This window comes from Lepidochelys kempii, chromosome 9, assembly GCF_965140265.1.
Source record: "Lepidochelys kempii isolate rLepKem1 chromosome 9, rLepKem1.hap2, whole genome shotgun sequence".
NCBI classification, from domain to species: domain Eukaryota; kingdom Metazoa; phylum Chordata; order Testudines; family Cheloniidae; genus Lepidochelys; species Lepidochelys kempii.
In genome coordinates this window covers 63,653,442-63,676,520 of record NC_133264.1, presented here as the reverse complement: position 1 = coordinate 63,676,520, position 23,079 = coordinate 63,653,442, and the positions used below count along the sequence as shown (strand labels likewise).

The 23,079-nt window shown below is 45.5% G+C and overlaps 1 protein-coding gene across 1 annotated transcript in view; it reads right to left on the bottom strand.

Moving 5' to 3' along the window:
- The window catches only part of LOC140917590 (gamma-aminobutyric acid receptor subunit gamma-4), a 110,861-nt gene extending 88,247 nt beyond the window's left edge, over positions 1-22,614 (bottom strand). Inside the window, exon 1 of the mRNA XM_073360731.1 lies at positions 22,291-22,614. The gene's annotated coding sequence lies outside the window, so the exon portion shown is untranslated. The remainder of the gene's footprint in view (positions 1-22,290) is intronic.
- Positions 22,615-23,079: the final 465 nt, after the last annotated feature.

Sequence of the window (23,079 nt, the reverse complement as noted above, 5' to 3'; positions counted from 1 at the left end):
AAAGAGTCTTCATTTAAGATTCAGGAAAACTAGCAAAGAAAGAACAAATGTAATATATCCATGAGAGATCATAGTGTGTGTGATTCGCTCTGCGACATTCCGCATCTGAACTGAAACACAAACTGACTGCTGTTTCCCTCCATCTTTAAAGGTGCGGTACACAGACAACAGAGAGCCAACATCACCTTCCCAGAAAGCACACGGAACAATGAGACAGTCAGCAACATGTGATAGATAAAGCAAAAGCTTCGTTAGTTTGCCCCCACCCCAAAAGGAATTCCAAGCATTGGGGAAGGAGGAACTGGGACAAACAAAATGAACGGAACAAGTATGAGGAAGTATGGTGAGAGACAACTTCATACAAAGAAGACAGAAGGATGTGGCTGCAAATGGAAGGCAGAGTGTGAGGAAAGTGACTGGAATAATAGGCGACGGGTGGATGCCTTTGAAGGGGACTCGAGTATCTTAGGTCTCCAGTCTGACCTACTTAAATCTGTCATAATCTGATGCAGAAACATCCTCCAGATTCTAAATATAAACGGATTTCTTTTTTATTTAAACTGCTTCCCTCTGCCACCACGAAATAAAACTCTAATCAATAGCCAGTGCTAACGTACTGCAGATACCCACGGGGCTTAGGGGCATGGCAAAGGGACCCTCCATCCAGTAGGGGGAATGCCAGCAACCCAGGTCCCTATAATCCCACAAAACAAGCAATGCCCAGAACTGGAAACATCGGGTATATCTACACTGCAAGCAGCATCTGGAGACATACCTGGGCTCGCTTTGATCCAGCTAGCTCCAACAACAAACAGCAAAGCTGGAGCAGCACAGGCTGCTACAGACCCACCCAGGAACCTGTCTACATACTCCACAGGTAGTCCATGCTACCACGGCTTCACTGCGATTGTTACTGGAGCTAGCTAGATCTAGGTCACCCCTCTGATTGCAGTGTAGGCACGCCCTTAATATAATCTGGCCTAAAGCCCTGTCACAACAGTGTCACTGGTTTGTAATGTACTCCACCAGGGTCCTCTTTCACAGGTGGCCGCTTGGCAGTGCATAGCTACTGGGGGTAGGGGGGAGCTACTTTGTGCGCTGCCCTGTGGCCGTGTAGTGTTTACGAGCTTTGTGTTTGTGAGCGAGGCCAGGTGACATTGCCCTGCAGTGACCGGTTCACAGAGAGATTCTGGGACCTAGTACTGATTATGAAAAGTTATGAATGGGATTATATGACAGGGCTGCCTGGAACAGCAGGGGATTGGACTAGATGACTCAGAAGGTCCCTTCCAGTCCAGTGTCCTGTCAGCTAAGGGCTTCTCGCTCTTCCCAATTACAATGGGAGACAGACTACACCTCTCTAGATCAGGCCCTATGTAACCTTCCTCTAGAAGAAGGACCCTGCCCTGTGTGATGCCAGCTGTCCCCTAATCATGTCATTTATTCTACTGCCTCTTCTCCCTGCTGGCTGCCTACTTCCTTAGGATGCCCCTACAAAAACACCCCTCCATCTGCCCTGCCCCAAGGAATCACCGCTGGGACCCGGAAACATCATGCAGAAGCACACAGTTCCATAGCGTTTTGTCCTGGGTATGGGGCTCCTTTAGCCTGTCCCACGTGACATTCACTGGAAGCTGAGCCTCCTTACTGGTGCCCAGCTGCATAGCAGTTACAGTCTTTGCCCAGGAGCACTGAGCTAGCTACGTGGGCCGGCTAGCCTCAGGGGTTAGGTATTTGCCTGCTGTATAAGTCGAACTGTAACTAGGGATACTGTAGTTCCAGAAAAAGAAAAGGAGGACTTGTGGCACCTTAGAGACTAACAAATTTATTTAAGCATAAGCTTTCGTGAGCTACAGCTCACTTCATCGGATGCATGCAGAGGAAAATACAGCGGGGAGATTTATATACATAGAGAACATGAAACAATGGGTGTTACCATGCACACTGTAACGAGTGAAACAACTCTGACATCATAATCAAAAAGGCTGACAAAGGAGGTGCTGTTGTCGTCATGAATAGGTCGGAATATGAACAAGAGGCTGCTCGGCAGCTCTCCAACACCACTTTCTACAAGCCATTACCCTCTGATCCCACTGAGAGTTACCAAAAGCAACTACAGCATTTGTTCAAGAAACTTCCTGAAAAAGCACAAGATCAAATCCGCACAGACACACCCCTGGAACCCCGACCTGGGATATTCTATCTACTACCCAAGATCCATAAACCTGGAAATCCTGGGCGCCCCATCATCTCAGGCATTGGCTCCCTGACAGCAGGATTGTCTGGCTATGTATACTCCCTCCTCAGGCCCTACGCTACCAGCACTCCCAGCTACCTTCGAGACACCACTGACTTCCTGAGGAAACTACAATCCATCGGTGATCTTCCTGATAACACCATCCTGGCCACTATGGATGTAGAAGCCCTCTACACCAACATTCCACACAAAGATGGACTACAAGCCGTCAAGAACACTATCCCCGAAAATGTCACGGCAAACCTGGTGGCTGAACTTTGTGACTTTGTCCTTACCCATAACTACTTCACATTTGGGGACAATGTATACCTTCAGATCAGCGGCACTGCTATGGGTACCCGCATGGCCCCACAGTATGCCAACATTTTTATGGCTGATTTAGAACAACGCTTCCTCAGCTCTCGTCCCCTAAAGCCCCTACTCTACTTGCGCTATATTGATGACATCTTCATCATCTGGACCCATGGAAAAGAAGCCCTTGAGGAATTCCACCATGATTTCAACAATTTCCATCCCACCACCAACCTCAGCCTGGTCCAGTCCACACAAGAGATCCACTTCCTGGACACTACAGTGCTAATAAACAATGGTCACATAAACACCACCCTATACCGGAAACCTACTGACCGCTATTCCTACCTGCATGCCTCCAGCTTTCACCCTGACCACACCACACGATCCATCGTCTACAGCCAAGCTCTGCGATACAACCGCATTTGCTCCAACCCCTCAGACAGAGACAAACACCTACAAGATCTCTGTCAAGCTTTCTTACAACTACAATACCCACCTGCAGAAGTAAAGAAACAGATTGATAGAGCCAGAAGAGTTCCCAGAAGTTACCTACTACAGGACAGGCCTAACAAAGAAAATAACAGAACGCCACTAGCCGTCACCTTCAGCCCCCAACTAAAACCCCTCCAACGCATTATTAAGGATCTACAACCTATCCTAAAGGATGACCCAACACTCTCACAAATCTTGGGAGACAGGCCAGTCCTTGCCTACAGACAGCCCCGCAACCTGAAGCAAATACTCACCAACAACCACATACCACACAACAGAACCACTAACCCAGGAACTTATCCTTGCAACAAAGCCCGTTGCCAACTGTGCCCACATATCTATTCAGGGGACACCATCACAGGGCCTAATAACATCAGCCACACTATCAGAGGCTCGTTCACCTGCACATCCACCAATGTGATATATGCCATCATGTGCCAGCAATGCCCCTCTGCCATGTACATTGGTCAAACTGGACAGTCTCTACGTAAAAGAATAAATGGACACAAATCAGATGTCAAGAATTATAACATTCATAAACCAGTCGGAGAACACTTCAATCTCTCTGGTCACGCGATCACAGACATGAAGGTCGCTATCTTAAAACAAAAAAACTTCAAATCCAGACTCCAGCGAGAAACTGCTGAATTGGAATTCATTTGCAAATTGGATACTATTAATTTAGGCTTAAATAGAGACTTGGAGTGGCTAAGTCATTATGCAAGGTAGCCTGTTTCCTCTTGTTTTTTCCTACCCCCCCCCCCCCCAGATGTTCTGGTTTAACTTGGATTTTAACTTGAAGAGTGGTCAGTTTGGATGAGCTATTACCAGCAGGAGAGTGAGTTTGTGTGTGTATGGGGGTGGGGGGGATGTGAGAACCTGGATTTATGCAGGAAATAGCCCAGCTTGATTGTCATGCACATTGTGTAAAGAGTTGTCACTTTGGATGGGCTATCACCAGCAGGAGAGTGAATTTGTGTGGGGGGGTGGAGGGTGAGAAAACCTGGATTTGTGCTGGAAATCACTTTAGATAAGCTATTACCAGCAGGACAGTGGGGTGGGAATAGGTATTGTTTCATATTCTCTGTGTATATATAAAGCCTGCTGCAGTTTCCACGATATGCATCTGAGGAAGTGAGCTGTGGCTCACGAAAGCTTATGCTCTAATAAATTGGTTAGTCTCTAAGGTGCCACAAGTCCTCCTTTTCTTTTTGCGAATACAGACTAACACGGCTGTTACTCTGAAACCTGTAACGAGAATGATCACTTAAGGTGAGCTATTATCAACAGGAGAGCGGGGGGCAGGCGGAAACTTTTGTCGTGATAATCAAGGTGGGACAAGAACATCTGAGGAACAGTGGGGCAGGGGGGAGAAATAAACATGGGGAAATAATTTTACTTTGTGTAATGACACATCCACTCCCAGTCTTTATTCAAGCCTAAGTTAATTGTATCCACTTTGCAAATTAATTCCAATTCAGCAGTCTCTCGTTGGAGTCTGTTTTTGAAGTTTTTTTGTTGAAGAATTGCAACTTTTAGGTCTGTAATCGAGTGACCAAAGAGATTGAAGTGTTCTCCGACTGGTTTTTGAATGTTATAATTCTTGACGTCTGATTTGTGTCCATTTATTCTTTTATGTAGAGACTGTCCAGTTTGACCGATGTACATGGCAGAGCGGCATTGCTGGCTCATGATGGTATATATCACATTGGTAGATGTGCAGGCGAACGAGCCTCTGATAGTGTGGCTGATGTGATGTGACCTATGATGGTGTCCCCTGAATAGATATGTGGACACAGTTGGCAACGGGTTTTGTTGCAAGGATAGGTTCCCGGGTTAGTGGTTCTGTGTGGTATGTGGTTGCTAGTGAGTATTTGCTTCAGGTTGGGGGACTATCTGTAAGCATGGACTGGCCTGTCTCCCAAGATCTGCGAGAGTGATGGGTCGTCCTTCAGGATAGGTTGTAGATCCTTGATGATGCGTTGGAGAGGTTTTAGTTGGGGGCTGTAGGTGATGACTAGTGGTGTTCTGTTATTTTCTTTGTTGGGCCTGTCCTGTAGTAGGTGACTTCTGGGTACTCTTCTGGCTTTGTCAATCTGTTTCTTCACTTCAGCAGGTGGATATTGTAGTTGTAAGAATGCTTGATAGAGATCTTGTAGGTGTTTGTCTCTGTCTGAGGGGTTGGAGCAAATATGGTTGTATCGTAGAGCTTGGCTGAAGACAATGGATCGTGTGGTGTGGTCTGGATGAAAGCTGGAGGCATGTAGGTAGGCATAGCAGTCAGTAGGTTTCTGGTATAGGGTGGTGTTTATGTGACCATCGCTTATTAGCACCACAGTGTCCAGGAAGTGGATCTCTTGTGTGGACTGATCCAGGCTGAGGTTGATGGTGGGATGGAAATTGTTGAAATCATGGTGGAATTCCTCAAGGGCTTCTTTTCCATGGGTCCAGATGATGAAGATGTCATCAATGTAGCACAAGTAGAGTAGGGGCATTAGGGGACGAGAGCTGAGGAAGCGTTGTTCTAAGTCAGCCATAAAAATGTTGGCATACTGTGGGGCCATGAAGGTACCCATAGCAGTGCCGCTGATCTGAAGGTATACATTGTCCCCAAATGTGAAATAGTTATGGGTGAGGACAAAGTCACAAAGTTCAGCCACCAGGTTTGCCGTGACATTATCAGGGATACTGTTCCTGATGGCTTGTAGTCCATCTTTGTGTGGAATGTTGGTGTAGAGGGCTTCTACATCCATAGTGGCCAGGATGGTGTTGTCAGGAAGATCACCGATGGATTGTAGTTTCCTCAGGAAGTCAGTGGTGTCTCAAAGATAGCTGGGAGTGCTGGTAGCGTAGGTCCTGAGGAGGGAGTCCATATAGCCAGACAATCCTGCTGTCAGGGTGCCAATGCCTGAGATGATGGGGCGTCCAGGATTTCCAGGTTTATGGATCTTGGTAGCAGATAGAATACCCCAGGTCGGGGTTCCAGAAGGTGTGTCTGTGCGGATTTGTTCTTGTGCTTTTTCAGGGAGTTTCTTGAGCAAATGGTGTAGTTTCTTTTGGTAACTCTCAGTGGGATCAGAGGGTAATGGCTTGTAGAAAGTGGTGTTGGAGAGCTGCCTAGCAGCCTCTTGTTCATATTCCGACCTATTCATGATGACGACAGCACCAGGGCTTCTTGCCATCCTCCTCCTTTGCAGCCACTGTAGCACTCACATCTATTCTTTGTGGCCAGTGACTTCGAGGACCTCCAGATCATCCCAGACTACGAAGTAGCAAAGCAATCCATTGGCCCGTTGGAGCTGAATTCTGCACCCAGGGGAGTTTTGCCATAGTCTTCAGTGGGAGCTAGATGGGAACTCAAGTTGGCATTCGTAAAGGGACACGGTCAGGGTAAATATACTACATAGAAACAAAACCAAACCAAAGGGTCAAGTTTTCAAAAGCAGTTAAGCAATTTAGGAGCGGACCCTTATTTTGAAATTTTTATCCAAGCTTCCTTACCTACATTAGAAATAAAAATATGGCTGATTAGAACAGAAAGAAATGTCAAAATCTAATGGAGTTTTCACTAATTTTATGCACTTTTTACATTTGTCTCAGCTACGACAATGATATTAGATGAATTCGTTTCCCCTTTGTTGATAGTCCACTCCCACTCAGTTTCCTTGGCAGGTTTTCATCCACTGGCACAATGCTGAAACTGTTTGAATTGATAAGTATTTTTAAATTTGTGGACTCTTGGAGGGAAAAAAAAATCAAAGAAACTTTTCACGGGCTTAAATTTTGGGCCAAATTTAAACTGACAAATTTCGTGCAAGCAAGAGGAAGGGCAGAAATTCTTATCTAGCAGAGAGAAAAAGAAAGACCTGATACGGAAAATGTATTTAAGCTTTTAGGAAGGCATTAAGCATAATAACCAAACAAAAAGAAAAACCCTGTCAAAACAAAGGCACTTTAAGGTCTGAGCTTTTTGAAAGTGACTTTGAGTACTTGTAAAAAATGGTACCTCAATAGATTTTGAGCTGAAATCCTATCTTTATTTTTCTATTTTTTTTAAATATATCAACATCCATCAAATAAATTATCTAGGGACCTCTAGTCCCTATATTTACTATTGTGGTACTATTTACTATTTGTGGTACTATTTGGTTGGTCACCTAAGCCACAGGGTCTTGTTTCTGCTCCCTGATTGGATAACTAAAGCTTTTATTAAAAGTAAGAGGAAAAATCAGAGCGATTTGAAGATGGCCAAGTGCACACTTTTGGTGTCAAGCTTTGCACAGATACATATTTGTACAACTGTTAATGAGATCTTCACTTTCAGTGAATGTTCTTGTGAACAACAACAACAAAATCACATGAACAAAAGAAACAGGGTTCCATATGACCATCAGAATAAATAGCGGTGTTTATTTGCACCCATGCTGGTGAATATGTCTGTGCAGCATTCACCCTGCTGCAGGGAGAGAGTAAAACAGTTCATTTTGAGGATCTCATCCACTCTTTGGTCTCTCTGTTGCGACTGCCAGAAAAGGCGCCCACCAGTACTATCTGCAGTGGTTATTGTGCAATATTCACATCTTGTCTGTCATCTAGAACTTGATTGGGACCCACTCTGACCAGCCATCCACTCCTGACCTAGGCTGGATTTGCACTGCTAGAACGAGAAGCCAGCTACTAATTTCCCTGTGCCTTTCAGTGCCTGCACTGGGAACATCTTTCTATTGATGATGATGAAGAATTAATTATTAGTAATACAATAGTGTCCAGAGCCACGATTAAGATCACAGCACCATTATGCCTCATGCAGGACAAACACATAAAACAGTCCCAGCCCCCAAAGACTTTATAATCTACATAGACAAGACAGGCAACAGGTGGGAGAAACGAAGGATTGTTAGAACACTTAACATGCTAAGCTTCCCATGCTCTCCCTAGGTAAGAATTAGCTCTTGCAGGCTCCTGCCTTGCTATCATGGTGGAATGCCTGTTTGTAGGTAATAATGTTTACTCCCACACTGATGCCTTTAGTTAACTGAAGCATTCTGAAGCCCCTTGTGCCCTGCTGCCCCTTTAAATGCTACCCCAGCTTGGCAGCAAGCCGGCATCCCATTGTCTTGCAATTTGCAGCGCGGCTGTGTCACACTGAGGTGATCGATTTGTGCCTCAGCAGTGCCAGGTCTGCCATGTACGAGTGCAAGTCATTTCATTAAGACCCGGTCTGCACGGCCAGCGCTGGCCCCTCTCTCATCAATTTTGTTCCAATAATGGCTCTCTCACCGACCCCTGCTCCTGGCTGAGTAGTGCAAAATCTGCTCATTTGATTTCAGTTCAGCATGTTGCCTCTTCCAGCAACAGAATTTTATGGGTGGGGGTAAGGGGATTACTTGAAATTATTCCCTTTAGCTCCATAAAGGGATGCTAAGTGCTTTTCATAGTTACTCTCCATTAAAGTTAATATTGCTGAACCTGGAAATCAACATTTCTTTCTCTACCAATTTTCTCTTTTCATTTGGCAAGTAGTTAGATTTTTCATCCACTCCCTCACCTAACTCCCCCCCATCCTTGTGCTTCTTGCAGAGTGTAGGGGTCCTGTTCTCCCCCCACAAAATAGAAGTATCTTCCATTGACTTCAGTGGCTTGGTTCTACTATCTTTCCATTCATCCCCTCCCTCTGACCGTGATATTGTTGTCTTTCACCAAAGCGGTTAGCCAATGTTGGGGACCTTGTCAGGAGAAGAAATGATGACATGAGTGAGATATGTTCTTTGATGGAATCCTGTTTATTTACAAAGAATGTGCACAAAGTCCTGTTTTGCTGAACACACAGCAGGGAGCTTCCTTACTTACAGTTTCTTAGCCTGCCTTTCCATAGTCCTGCGCACCAAGTAGTGATGTCGTTCTGCAATCTCTGAGTCCCACACTCAGCCCTGCATCTTTTGCGGTTTACCTCTCTCACACACAGCTTGCCAAGCAATCCCCTAGCACCTGCATTTTCAACCAGTCCCAGAGAAATGCCTCAGGCCACGTAGCTTAGCCCTGCTTCACTGTTGGGTCGACTGCCTTGGGCAGTAGCTTCTACAGTCTCTGGCTATCTTAAGGGCAATTGGAATGCACATCAGCTTCAATGAGGCGTGTGATTGTCTACAGATCAAAGACTCACATGATGACATCCATTACCACCTTCCAAAAGAACAACATCTATCTGTCTTACAGATAGTGTGGATTTTTCACAGAAAGTTTGTCAAAAAAAGACCTCTTTTCAAAAATGAAACTTTGTAAAAATTGTCAATATTATCAACATTTTCCATATTTAACCAAAATTTTTGCTGAAATCGTTTTTTAATTCATTGCAGAAATTTGTCATTGACTGAAAACTTCATTTTCTTACTGAAAGCTCGGGTTTTGATAAACAAAATATTCAAAAGTGGGGAAAAAATCAAAGTTTTTTCTCAGTGAAATTGTTTTCCCATTTTCCAGCCAGCTCTACTGTTATCTAGTCACCCGTTTCAAATGTGTGGCTCTGATATTCATGTGTTTAAACATCTTTCTTTTCACCATTTTACTCTACTCTGCCCATAAATACCTATCCACTACTAATAACAACCATATCTCTTTACTACTCCTGAGTAACACAGTTCTCAATAAAACCTTTGTCCTGCTCCATATCATCCTGTGTATATAGTGTTAGATAGTTTCTAGGAAGATGGTGCTCAGTTCTGAATGAGCTTTGAGAAATCAGGATTAGGTTCTGAGTTCAGATTTGATAGCACCAAACTGTTCATTAGATTTTAGTCCAAAGTGGTGGTGATTATTATACATTATTTGCTAAGCACTGAAGACATGCTCTTGCGCTGTACAAGACACAAACAGTCCTTGCCCTGAGTATCTTACAGTCTAACAGACAAGCACAGAGAAGAGAAGAGAAGAGAAGAGAAGAGAAGAGAAGAGAAGAGAAGAGAAGAGATGCTATGAGAGAGACAACATGATCTTCTTTCCAGGGCTGCTGGAACAATTTTTAGAGTGGAGGTGCTGAGAGCCATTGAATCAAACTGTAAACCCTGTATATGATGGAAACTGCTTCAAGCACCCCCTGCACTGCTAGTTTCCAGCACCTATGCTTCTTTCTGGTGCTGTTGGTGCTGGAGAAGCAGTAAATCATGGATTAGGGGGTGTGGGGCTCTTGGAAGCATGCCTGGGGAAAGGACAGGTATCCTGAAGCATTATGAAGTCCCTTGTGCCCTGCTGCCCCTTTAAATGCCACCCCAGCCTGGCAGCAAGCTGGTATCCCATTGTCTTGCAATTTGCAGAGTGGCTGGGTCACACTGAGGTGATCCATTTCGGAACCAGAAGTAGAAAACAGGTCCCTTCTGGTGTGGTTTTAGTGTCGGGGATTCAAACATGAGCTCCACTCCCTGGAAATTCAGGCTGCTGTTGCAGGGATTGATCTGAAGTTCTGGTTTAATCCCACCCCTACTGACAGTTTTTCAGGACAGATTCAGCTCTCTGTTACACCCATCCAAAACCAGAGTTAATGGATTTACTCTAGATTTACTCCAGCATAGCGGAGGTCAGATTCTTGCCCTTCCTGTGTACGTACTATGGGCCAGATTCCTAGCTTGTGCGAATCATCGTATTGGCCTGAAAAGAGCTATGCCACTTTCCAACAGATAAGTAGCTGGCTGTGTCTGTTTACAAATATAAACAAACAGGCAGATCCTCTGTGAGTTAAACTGGCACAGCTCCATGAATTTCATGGAACCATGCCGACTGGCATTAGCGGAGGTGGTAGCCAGCCCAAATCCGATATTTCTGCCAGTTACTGGCAGTGAAGGGTGAGTGGAACATGAAACATCTCAATTATATACATAGTGGGCCAGATCCTCTGCTGGTGGAAATCACTGAAGTCAATAGAGCGACACTGATTTGCAACAGCTGATTTGGCCCTTGACTGGATAAAGGGCAGCTACCCACATAGCAGAAATTCTGGGGTGTATGGGGGGGTGTAAAATTTCCATTACATTTGAAGCACATGGTAATTTTTTCTTAGGGTTCTATAGTTTTCAGGAGTGATTGCAGAGTAGTTTGTGTATCAACATTCAAAACAACCAGCGACAGGTCAGGGGAATAATTGAAAATATCACACAGTGCCAGACACCTGGAACAATTAGATCAACAAACTGCACGTTTGTATCTTTGCAAGTGAGGCCAATATTCTATCTGGGTATTTCTGGGAGAGTGGGTTTGTGTGTGTGTGGGGGGGGTGATGAGAAAACCTGGATTTGCTGGAGAGTGGGTTTGTGTGTGTGGGGGGGGGTGATGAGAAAACCTGGATTTGTGCTGGAAATGGCCCAACTTGATTATCATTCACATTGTAAGGAGAGTGATCACTTTAGATAAGCTATTACCAGCAGGAGAGTGGGGTGAGGGGAGGTATTTTTTCATGCTTTGTGTGTATAAAAAGATCTTCTACACTTTCCACTGAATGCATCTGATGAAGTGAGCTGTAGCTCACGAAAGCTTATGCTCAAATAAATTGGTTAGTCTCTAAGGTGCCACAAGTACTCCTTTTCTTTTTCCTTTTTCTGTACCTCAGTTTACTGTGGTTTAGTCTTCTTGTGACTTTGATATATAGATTACAAAGCCAGAAGGGAACAATGTGATTGTGAAATCTGATCACCCGTCTAGTACATGCCATAGCAATGTGTTTGAATGAGAAGCTCTTTCAGAAAAAGAGCCAATCTTGATTTAAAAATTGCCAGTGCTAGAAAATCCATTATCACCCTTGGTAAATCATTCCATTGGTTCATTATCATCAGTTTTAAAACTTTACTCCTTACTTCCAGTCTGATTTTGTCTAGCTTCAACTTCAAGCTATTGGATCTTGTTATATCTATGTCTGCTAGACTGAAGAGCCCATTATCATATATTCATTCTCCATGTAGGTACATCTCTAGATTGTGATCAAGTCACCCCTTCATCTTCTCTGTATTAAGCTAAATAGATTGAGCTCCTAGATTCCATCACAAGACACGGTGTATATATTATACACAATTAAATCTCTAATAGGAGAGTGACACAAATCCCTACAAGGAAAACATCTATAGGAATATAGCAGTTTACTTATAACCATTGAAACAACTGTGAATATCTTCAATTGACTCTTTGGAAGACATCACTTTCCGGGGTTTTTACTATTTGTTATCCTCATAGTTCAAATGAGGAATATAATTATGCACGCACAAATACACTTCCCTTGGGCTCTTCTCTGGGAGATTTACCCTTCTGAGTCACTGTGGAATGGGGTCCAATCCATCTGTAGGGCACACCAACTCCTCAAAGTCTGGGAAACAAGTGATAGTCCCACAGCCTCATTCCAACTCCCGTTGAGTCTCTGCAATGGCAGCCTGCAGCTTGCGGCAATTCTAGCAATCTTTTCCTCCGGTGAGGTGAGCGAGCCTGCAGTCTAAATGTAATACGCTGGCAAGGTCCCTAGAACACAAACTTTACAGCAAATCCTCCTGGTTCCCATGCTGCTTCACTACTCAGCCCTGAATCCTCCTTCTCCATTCTGTCCCCGACTCCTCTTTTTATAAACTCCTTCCCTTGAATTCCCATTGGTTCCTCCCTTAGAGGGTAACTCTGGGTGCATCCTGCCAGACTGCCTGCCCACAGTGGAAATCACTGGAGTAGCAGCAAGTAGCTGATGTGCATGCCTAGTGGCCCCCATATCCAGTTTCTGGGTGACTCTAGCCCACCATTTCACAAATGCAGTCACAGTAGTTTCCTGGGCAGTGCAGGGGAGAGGGGGTAGCATCAGTCCCTCCCTTTTGTCCCTGTTGCTCCTGCATGCGCTGCCTCTCTGGAGACACAGGTGGGACAAACAACGTTTAAGGAGCAAGATGAGGCGGTGCGGAAGGGGTGAGGAGAGCAACAAGGTGAGCAGCAGGCAGGGGGGCCTGCTGGGGGAGTGCGGAGGTCAACAGAGGTGAAAGTAAGCCAGTACGCCATGTTGGACTGGACCAGCTTCCCCAGGCTGGCGATTTAAAGGGCCCAGGGCTCCCTGCAGCGGCCAGAGCCCTGGGCCCTTTAAATCACCTCCCGAGCCCCACTGCCGGAGCCTTGGGGTTGTGGTAGCAGGGCTCAGGTGGCAATTTAAAGGGCCCCAGCTCCACTGCGGTAGTGGTGGCCGGAGCCCCGGGTCCTTTAAATTGCCAAAGCCCCGAGACCCACGCCCAACACCTGCCGGCAGGAGGCCTGGGCTGGCTGCAGCTGTGTGTCCCTTCCCCTCCCTTCCGCAGACCCAAGCCACCCAGGTATGTTTTTCATTATTATTTGGACTTCTATTATGTCAAATCATTTTTAAATGTACTTCAGAATCATTATACAGACACCCATTTTTACCAAAAAAGTAAAAGAAACAATAATAAAGAGGACAAGAACATGCAAAGCACCTTAGTTGTGTTTCTATTCTGTTAGGTCCAGTAAAGAATAGAGACAACTGTATACGATTTTTATTATTGAGTCCACAAAAAAAAAAACCCACCCCAAACCTTCCATAAATAAATTGCAATGATTCGGATGGATATATGTGCATCTTACTTTATTATCTTTACCAAAAAGAAATAATTTTTGGAAAAAGGTTCAGTGCGGCCACCAGCACTTGTTGCGACAACCCCTGCTCTAGACCATCCAGCAGAGTCCTCCTGCTTGGCTCTGGCAAGGTTGCAAGTACATCGAGCCACCTAAAATAACAACAAGAATTGCACAGCCTTCCCTGGTTCCTTCCCATATTTACACCCCAGAATGCTGTGTTACACTGAGATTTGTGTGCTTTTATGTGTAAAATATGCATGAGTTTGAGTTTTTGCTTTTTAACCTTTTGACCAGCTATTGCATTTACAAGGAAAACCCAAAATAGACAATATGAGCCAGGTGCCATGGAGATAAGTTACCAGTGGGGGGTGTCAACATATACTGACATTTAAAGTCCTCGATTTCACAATCCGCACCTTGCATTAGACAGATTGCTGGGGAGTTCTTTGTCATTCTGCTGTGTGTAAACATGTGCTCTGTATCCACGGAGCAACGTGTAGCTTTAACAGTGTGCTTGAGGTACAGCAAGAGCCTCTACGCTCATGTCTTGTCCCTGAAGGTCTGTCTTGATCACTAGTAAAAACAAGCTCAGTGCTCTGGGGAAACACTTACCTCATCAGTAAAACTACCACTTTGTTTGGCAGTCTCTGGTCAGAAGAATACCAGGAGTTGCACAGTAAGAGCTTCAAGTCAAGATGGAGGTTCGGTTCGGTTCTCCCCCCTCCCTCCAAAACAGTGCAGGGGGAGCTAGGATCAGGATAGCTGAGGTGTTGCTGATATGGATGGGGGTTCATTTTCTGAGCTGGAGGCAGGTTCATTAGCAGCCAGTACCGGAATAGCAGCGAGGCTGTGGGTCAGGACTGAGGTTCATTTTCAGAGCTACACAGAGGAATCTTGCACACCACCTGTCTTTTCCTGCCTCCAGTCCTCACCACGGGACTCTTATTTACATAATCTTGAAAATTTACCTGAGAAAGTTGTAAAATAAAAGGGAAATAGAGCAGCAACCTGGCGGTGTTAGCACAAAGAGCTGCAGCAGAACCCCTGATTTGCGAGAAAGGCTCTCCTCCCTCCTTTCCAGGGATTTCGGTGCACCACTCCCACTGAAAGTCACTGCAATTTGCACTCCTAAATCCCATGGGTGTTTCTGAAGATATCCCCCTGGGTAAAAGCAGAGGCTAATGCTTTTCAAACCTTGGTGCCTAAAACTAGACTCCTAAACCCACGTGTCAAGTGGGATTTTCCAAAATGCCCAGTGTTGACCTAACTCTGCTCCCACTTAAATGGCTGCTGCCACTGCCTTCCATGAAAGCCATGCCAACTGCCATGGCAGTTAGGCCAAGGCCAAGCAGTTTGGCAAGTGCCACCCGAAGGCATCTTACCAAGGGGCCCGATTATCAAAGGCGCTGAGTACCCAGCAACTCCCATTGACTTTGGGGGGTGGCTGTACGCTCAGCAGTTTTGAAGATCAAACAGTTGATATAGAATCATAGAATATCAGGGTTGGAAGGGACCCCAGAAGGTCATCTAGTCCAACCCCCTGCTCAAAGCAGGACCAATTCCCAGTTAAATCATCCCAGCCAGGGCTTTGTCAAGCCTGACCTTAAAAACCTCTAAGGAAGGAGATTCTACCACCTCCCTAGGTAACGCATTCCAGTGTTTCACCACCCTCTTAGTGAAAAAGTTTTTCCTAATATCCAATCTAAACCTTCCCCACTGCAACTTGAGACCATTACTCCTCGTTCTGTCATCTGCTACCATTGAGAACAGTCTAGAGCCATCCTCTTTGGAACCCCCTTTCAGGTAGTTGAAAGCAGCTATCAAATCCCCCCTCATTCTTCTCTTCTGCAGGCTAAACAATCCCAGCTCCCTCAGCCTCTCCTCATAACTCATGTGTTCCAGTCCCCTAATCATTTTTGTGTGCTTTTAAAACACAAGACACCTAACTATGGACATAAGAATTAAACTTTAGGCACCCAGTTGGGATAAATTTTGGCCGAAAGCTTCAGAGCATAAGAATGACCATACTGGGTCAGACCAATGGTCCATCTACCCCAATATCCTGTCTTCCCACAGTTCCCAATGCCAGGTGACCCAGAGGGAACAAACAGAACAGGGCAATTTATTGAGTAATCCATCCCCTGTTGTCCAGTCTCAGCTTTTGGCAGCTGCGAGTTTAGGGACATCCAGAGCAGGGGTTGCATCCCTGACCATCTTGGCTGATAGCCATTGATGGCCCTATCCTCCATGAACTTCTCTAATTCTGGATTGAACCCAGTTATACTTTTGGCCTTCACAACATCCCCTGGCAAGGAGTTCCACAGGTTGACTGTGGGTTGTGTGAAGAAATGCTTCCTTATGTTTATTTTAAACCTGCAGACTGTTAATTTCATTGGGTGACCCCTGGTTCTTGTGTTATGTGAAGGGAAAAATAACACTTCCTTAATCACTCTTTCCACACAAGTCATGATTTTATAGAGCTCTATCATATCCCACCTTAGTTGTCTCTTTTCTAAGCTTCTATTTAGATGCTAAATAGAACTGATAGAATAGTGTACAACTGGAATTCCATCTCTCTCTGTCCTGCTTCAAACACAAGGTGAGCAGGCTGCATTGCTATTCATTCCCCATGTCTTTCTCTTCCCTGTCCCAAGGCTATGTTTCCTCAGGTGCCACACTAATTGCTCTCTGCTGGTTGCCCCAGTTTCCCAGTGCTGTCTGATTATAGGGTTCAACAAATCACCACCTGGTCAGTTTATTTTTACTGGCTCAGCTGGGTTTCCCTTTGTTATTCCCCACCCCACCCCAATGCCAGTTGCAGCTGAGCTGAAATAGGCTTCCTTTTGTAAGTGCCTTTAAGAAAATAAAGTTTCCTTTATATGAGAAAGTGATAGGCACCTCTTTGACTGTGACTGTGAGGAGTCCATGTGGCATCTTCGAGACTAACAAATTTATTTGGGCATAAGCTTTCGTGGGCTATGCCCAAATAAAAGTGCTGATCTCTAAGGCGCCACAAGGACTCCTTGTTGTTAGTCTGTATCAGAAAAAACATGGCTACCACTCTGAAATCGTTTACTATGGTAAGTGCTTCCAGAAACTAGTCTCCCAACTAAGGCTAAAGGAAAAGCCAGGATATTTTGGGAAGGCATCATCCCAAAAGGTTGAGTGCTAGGATCTTGCTCCTACAAAGACTTAAATGTATGCTTAACTTTATGCACAGTGAATAATAATCATACCTAGCTCTTATATAGCACTTTATATCCATAGATCAACCTGTGGAACTCTTTGTCAGAGGATGTTGTGGAGGCCAAGACTATAACAGGGTTAAAAAAAGAACTAGCTAAGTTCATGGAGGATAGGTCCATCCATGGCTACTAGCCAGAATGGGCAGGGATGGTGTCCCTAGCCTCTGTTTGCCAGAAGCTGGGAATGAGCGACAGGGGATGGATCACTTGATGATTACCTGTTCTGCTCATTCCTTCTGAGGCACCTGGCATTGTCCACTGTCGGACAACAGGATACTGGGCTAGATGGACCTTTGGTCTGACCGAGCAGGGCCGTTCTTATGTTCTTAGATCTCAAAGCACTTTACAAAGGAGTTCAGTGTCATCATCCTCATTTTACAGATGGCCAAACCGAGACACAGAAAACTGAAATCACTTGCCCAAGGTCACCCAGCTCTGCATTCCAGTCCAGTTCTCTATCCACAAAGCAACTCTGCCTCCCATTGACTTAATTAATCCCATTGACTAAAGTCTCTGCAGCATCCGGTTCTTGGGATTGTGTAGAAATCTGCATTTCATTCTGTAGGAGTTTGTGGGAACTTTCTCTTGGGGCTGAGTCTGAATTTGATTTTGGGGTCTGGATTCAAACTGAAATGTAGTTGAAACTGTAGCGTTTCATCTGGTTTTTGCATCCAAACTGGGAATCTCAATTCTGCACCCCAGCAATTTTTCATTTTAGGGTGGGGAATGCTCACTTGTGAATCCATAAGGCATGGACCTGTCCTTATGATTCCAAGTCAGACTGCAATCCAGAAGGGCTGTATATTTCTCATTCTGGACCAGATGACACAAATTTGGATTTAGGTGCCTAACTTTAAAAGTCCACAGCAATAAGGATGGGCCCAAGGTGCAAAAATGTGGCTCTAGATCTGAATTTGTGCACTGTCTGGTGTGTTTTGGGGGCAGCATTTGGATGGAATCACAGATGGTGACTGTGATACCAGCAGGTCCTACTATCCTTGATATGCTGCAGCCGATCAGAAAGATGCACATTCACATGCAAATACAGTTCTTAGGCTCTTCAGTTAACTTGCTGAATGTTGACTGGTCTTTTTAAAAATGCCTTTTCTCCTTGCTATTTTATGGTTCATTAACTGATACCTTTGGGGGTGGGGGGGCGAGAAGGCTTTTTGGTCAATTTTCTAGCAAGCTGACAGAAATTCTCTTTGGTGTGACAGGGGATTATGCTGGTGGAATGACCAATATCCCCAGTTGGGAAACCCAATTCTAATCTAAAAGGCAGTGTGTATGTGTTTAATTCAGTTTGCCTTGTAAGTGTTTTAGGATACCTTGACTATGAAAAGCACTCTCTCCATCCAAATTTCATTCCAGCTCCTTCAGGCAAGAAAGCAATTTAGTGTATGAGGTATTTCAGTGGGACATTTGAAATTTCATTTGCTGAAATTGTCCTTAGACTTCTTTGCTGAAATATGTCAAGTGAAGGCAATTTCAAAACACTTACCTGCCCTCTTTCTGTGAGCCTCAATACCAAGAAGGTTACCATGACAACAAAGCCCACTCTCCAACTGATCGAATTAATTATTTGTTTTCAAATGATGTCACTATCAGCTGTATTTCAACCCAATTGCGCAAACCATCTCCATAGACAACAGAACTACAAAAAGCCCAGTGATGCAGGCCAACAATTATGCTCTAAAATTAGCAAAGTAAAATGTCATGAAACAATGATTGCTAACCTATAAAAATATATAAAAGGCCATTAAATAAAAAAACAAACTGTAAACTTCTTCATGTGTATAAAAAGAGAATGGGTCTGACTTTGATAAAATTAGGGCTTGCCTAATTAAGACAATTGTAGGCAAAAAGTAGTCCACTTACCCTATTTGTGTGCACAATCCGAGTGCAAATTAAGTATGCAATTGTTCTCACGTTAATGGATCCAAAGTTTGTAAACATGACTCCCAACAAGATCTGGTAGCACTTTTTTTGGCATGTCTCAGAATCTCACTCTGCTCTTTGTGGATTCTGCGTTGGATCAAAAAGCATTAGGGGCAAATGTTCTGTATTGCATCCCACATCATGACATAGTCCCTGCACAGACAGATCAAACATACAGGATGGGCCAGATCCTCATATAGTGAACTCTGGTGTATCTTCAATGAATGGCAGAGCTGGTTGGACACTGGAAAATGCATTGAAAATGTTTTGCAGCAATTTGCCAAATTAGATCTGATGGAAGATGGGCAGATTTTGAAACTTGTCTGCCAGTTCACCCACCCAGCTCCTTGGCAATCTGCCTGGCAGACTGCCTCATTATCGGGGCTCTAGGGTCTTCCAGGGACCACAGTTCCAGGACGGCCCAGCCATGCAGACTTCCCCAGCATCCAGGACCCCAGAACTTCCAGGATCCTTGCCATAGAGCTGAAAGCCTGGAAGCCTTGGCAGCAACAGCTGAGCCTAAAAGCCTTAGAACTTGAGATCCCTGGTGAAATTTTGTTTCAAACTCTTGGATCTGATCCAAACTATCTAAGGTTTGCACAAGAATAGTGGGAAGCTGTTGTGGAGAGGAGAGCCCTGGGGAACCTTTTGCAAAACCAGGAGCCTATACCAAAAGGATGGTCTTCCCCTTAACCAAAAGGATACCAGGCTGTTGCCAATTGCAATATGCTTAATGCAGTACCAGCTTTCAGATCAGACCTGTGGTAGGAACAGAGGGTTTGTGATACCAGTTCAGATGATTGGCCCATCAAGGCCAGTATCTGCCTTTAGCAGTGACTACCTCTGGCAGTGAATTCATAATGCTACATGTGATTAGAGAGATGTACAATGACACGTATAATGATCTATATAGTGCTTCTTTGCTACCTATCCCTAAAGCATTAATAAATAAACAGCTTCATCTGGTTGGGAGAATTCTAGTCATGATAAAAGGGGTTTGTTCATGGATCCACTTATTCCTCAGAAGTAGGGTCGCCAGGCATCTGGTTTTTGACCAGAACGCCCGATGGAAAAGGGACCCTGGCGGCTCCAGTCGGCACCACCAACTGGGCTGTTAAAAGTCCAGTTGGTTGCGCAGCGAGGACCCACAGCGAAGGCAGGCTCCCTGCCTGCCCTAGCTCCATGCATCTCCTGGAAGTGACCAGCATGCCCTGGGGCCCCTTGGCACATGGGCAGCCAGGGTGGCTCTGCACATTGCCCCCACCCTGAGTGCCAGCTCTGCAGCTCCCATTGGCTGGGAACTGAGACCAATGGGAGCTGTGGGGGTGGCACCTGTGGGCGGAGGGAAGCGTGTGGATCCTCTCTGGCCTAGGGGCTGCAGGGACCTGGTGGCTGCTTCCTCAGAGCTGTGGTAAGTGCCACCAGGATCCCGCATCCCAAACTCTCTCTCGCACCCCAACTCCCTGCCCCAGCCTGGAGTCTCCTCCCACACCCAAACTCCCTCCAGGAGCCTGCAGCTCACACACCCCTTCCAACGCTCCAACCCCCTGCCCCAGCCTGGAGCCCCGTCCTGCACCCCTAACTCCTCATCCCTGGTGCCACCCCAGAGCCCACACCCCGAGCCGGAGCCCTCACCACCCCCTGCCCCAGCCTGGAGCCCCCTGGAGTACCCCAAACCCCTCATCTCCAGCTCCACCCCAGGGCCCACACCCCCAACTGGAGCACTCACCCTGCTCCTACACCCCAACCTCCTGCCCCATCCCAGAGCCCTCTCCTGCACCCTGACCCCTCATTTCTGGCCCCACCTGGAGCCTGTACCCTGAGCCCAGAGCCCATATCCCCCACACCCCAACTCCCTCCCCCAGCCCAGTGAAAGTGAGTGAGGGTGGAGGAGAGTGAGTGATGAAGTGAGCAGGGGCCCCTCAGAGAAGTGAGCAGGGCCCCCTCAGAGAAGGGGCCAGGCAGGGATGTTCGGTTTCGTGTTATTAGAAAGTTGGCAGACCTGCTCAGAAGAAGGAATTCTTCATTTTCCCATGAAACACCAGGTATTGCATTCCCCGTATCGTAGGGCCATGTAGTGATCTAACCAGGCTCCAGTGTAAGTTTCCTATGAGCCCTGGAAAGCAGAGAATAGCCATAGTGCAGTGCAATCCAACCACATCTTTGGCATACCTGTGATCCACTCCCTATCCTGGGGCCTGGGTGTAGGTCCTTCTGGCTATTCTACACTTAGAAGGTAGGTTCTCCGCACAGGATTATTTCTTAGGAAACCATTTCTGCCTACGGTCAGGCCATATCACACTGTCTAAGTGATATCAATAGGACTAATCATAGCTGGGAAGCCAGCCTACTGTCTCACATTGCTAAATTCCCGGAGCCCCTATGTTGAACCACTTGTCTCTTTTCCCCCCACCCCCAACATCCTGCCGTGGAGAATGGAGAGGAGAACACGTTTCTCTACATGGAGATGTAAAGCACTGAGAGCCAGGGGCAGTGTAGAGAAACTAAGCTTTGTAGGAGGAGAATCTGCCCCGCTTCCTATTCTTCTCAGGATTTACTGGGGGGGGGGTATTTACCGCCTTAATTTTAGCTAAGTGTGAAAATGGGGGGGGTCATAAGTTTTTTCTGACACCCCAGTTTAAATGAACCATATTTGTTTCTTGTTGAAAAGCATGAAATTCCCCACTGGGTTTCAATAAAGACCACAACCTGCCATCCATGAAATTATGAAGAATTAATAAAAAATAAGTCCCATAACAATTAATTTAAGTGGGCTTCATGAGACACACTAAGCAAATTAAAACAAACAAACAAAAAAATCCAGCTGCCACGTTCCTTTAAAAGCAGTCTCTCTCTCTCTCTCAACGCAGAGATGGAAACAGAGAGGTTGACTTATCTGCAGTCAGTGACACACACTGGGTCACTTTTGCAAAATGGCTATCAGTCACAGCAGGCTCAGTAATGCTGATTATAATCAGGGTCTTATTTTCGAACACAATTGACAATTCATAGAGTCTGTGATTTGAAATGCTGGTCCCGATGGGAGCACTGATCAGTCCAGATGCAATCTTCTTTTACATTCCAGCAAACAACATCCCAGAGCCCAGTGCATTCTTGTGGCTACTATTTGTGATGAGCGGAGTGCATTTTTTGGTACTTATGAAAGCAAAGGGCCTGATACTGATTGGAATCAAGCATAGTGCAGGCAATGCTCTATACCTCCTGAGAGTTGCTCAGCACCTTTCAAAATGTGCCAAGCTAGCTTTTCTGCCAACACAACTTAGTCTCAAATCGCCAATACTTCAGGATCTTCTCATAACATTCATTACACCCAGTTCCTTTTCTGCTACTCCCTCTGCCATTCCAATCAATAAATCAGACCAACATAAGGAAGATTTAAATTGCAACATACCCACCACCCCAATTTAAGGTTCTTCCCACATCTCCCTCTGTGTTCCTTTCTCCTACCTTTTGTCTGGCTTGTTTAGTTGGACTGTAAACTCTTTGGGGCTAAGTCAGCCCACTATATAATGGGGTCTTGTCATAGGCTGTAGCCCTTCAGCTGGCTTCTCCCAGCAGGTCCCTTTAAATTGCCTTCACCTGGTTCCACCCAGACTGGCAGCAAAGTCTTGTGAAACAAACAGAACACCAAACAAAACCTTCATAACAAAAGTTCTTCCCCCTGGCCCGCCCGGGGCACAGTCTTCCAGCCTTCCTCCATCACTTGATGGTCAAGTCAAACCATCTCAGTCCTTTCTCCCCTTGGCAAGGGGAAGTCAGGAAGCAAGCAGTCCTTCTGCTAATTGCTCCCTCCTATAAGGGAAGAGGCAAATTTATAGACTGCCCTCTTTCCCAGAGCTTGTCCTGATTGGCTGGGAGAGATGGGAGCCATGTCCCACTCTTCACTACATGACTCCTCTGCCTGAACCCTTAAAGAAACAGTAGTCTGGGCTCTATCCTCAGGCACTAACTATTACCCTGAAAAAAACCTCCAGCATCTGTCCCTGCAATTCAGTAGGTCCTCATCTGCTCCAGAATTCCTAATTTGCCCCTCTGGCCTTAAAGGATCAATGTATCCTATTACAGGCCTCCACCTTGACTGGGGTCTCTTGGCATTCCTATAATACAAATAAGTAATAATGTTATCTGTTGTTTGTAATAAGCCTGTATCTAATTACCTGCTCTACCAGTGCAATAAACACTCTCTTCTGCTATGCCTTCTCCTCCTGAATTCTCCTGGCTCTATGTACTTCCATT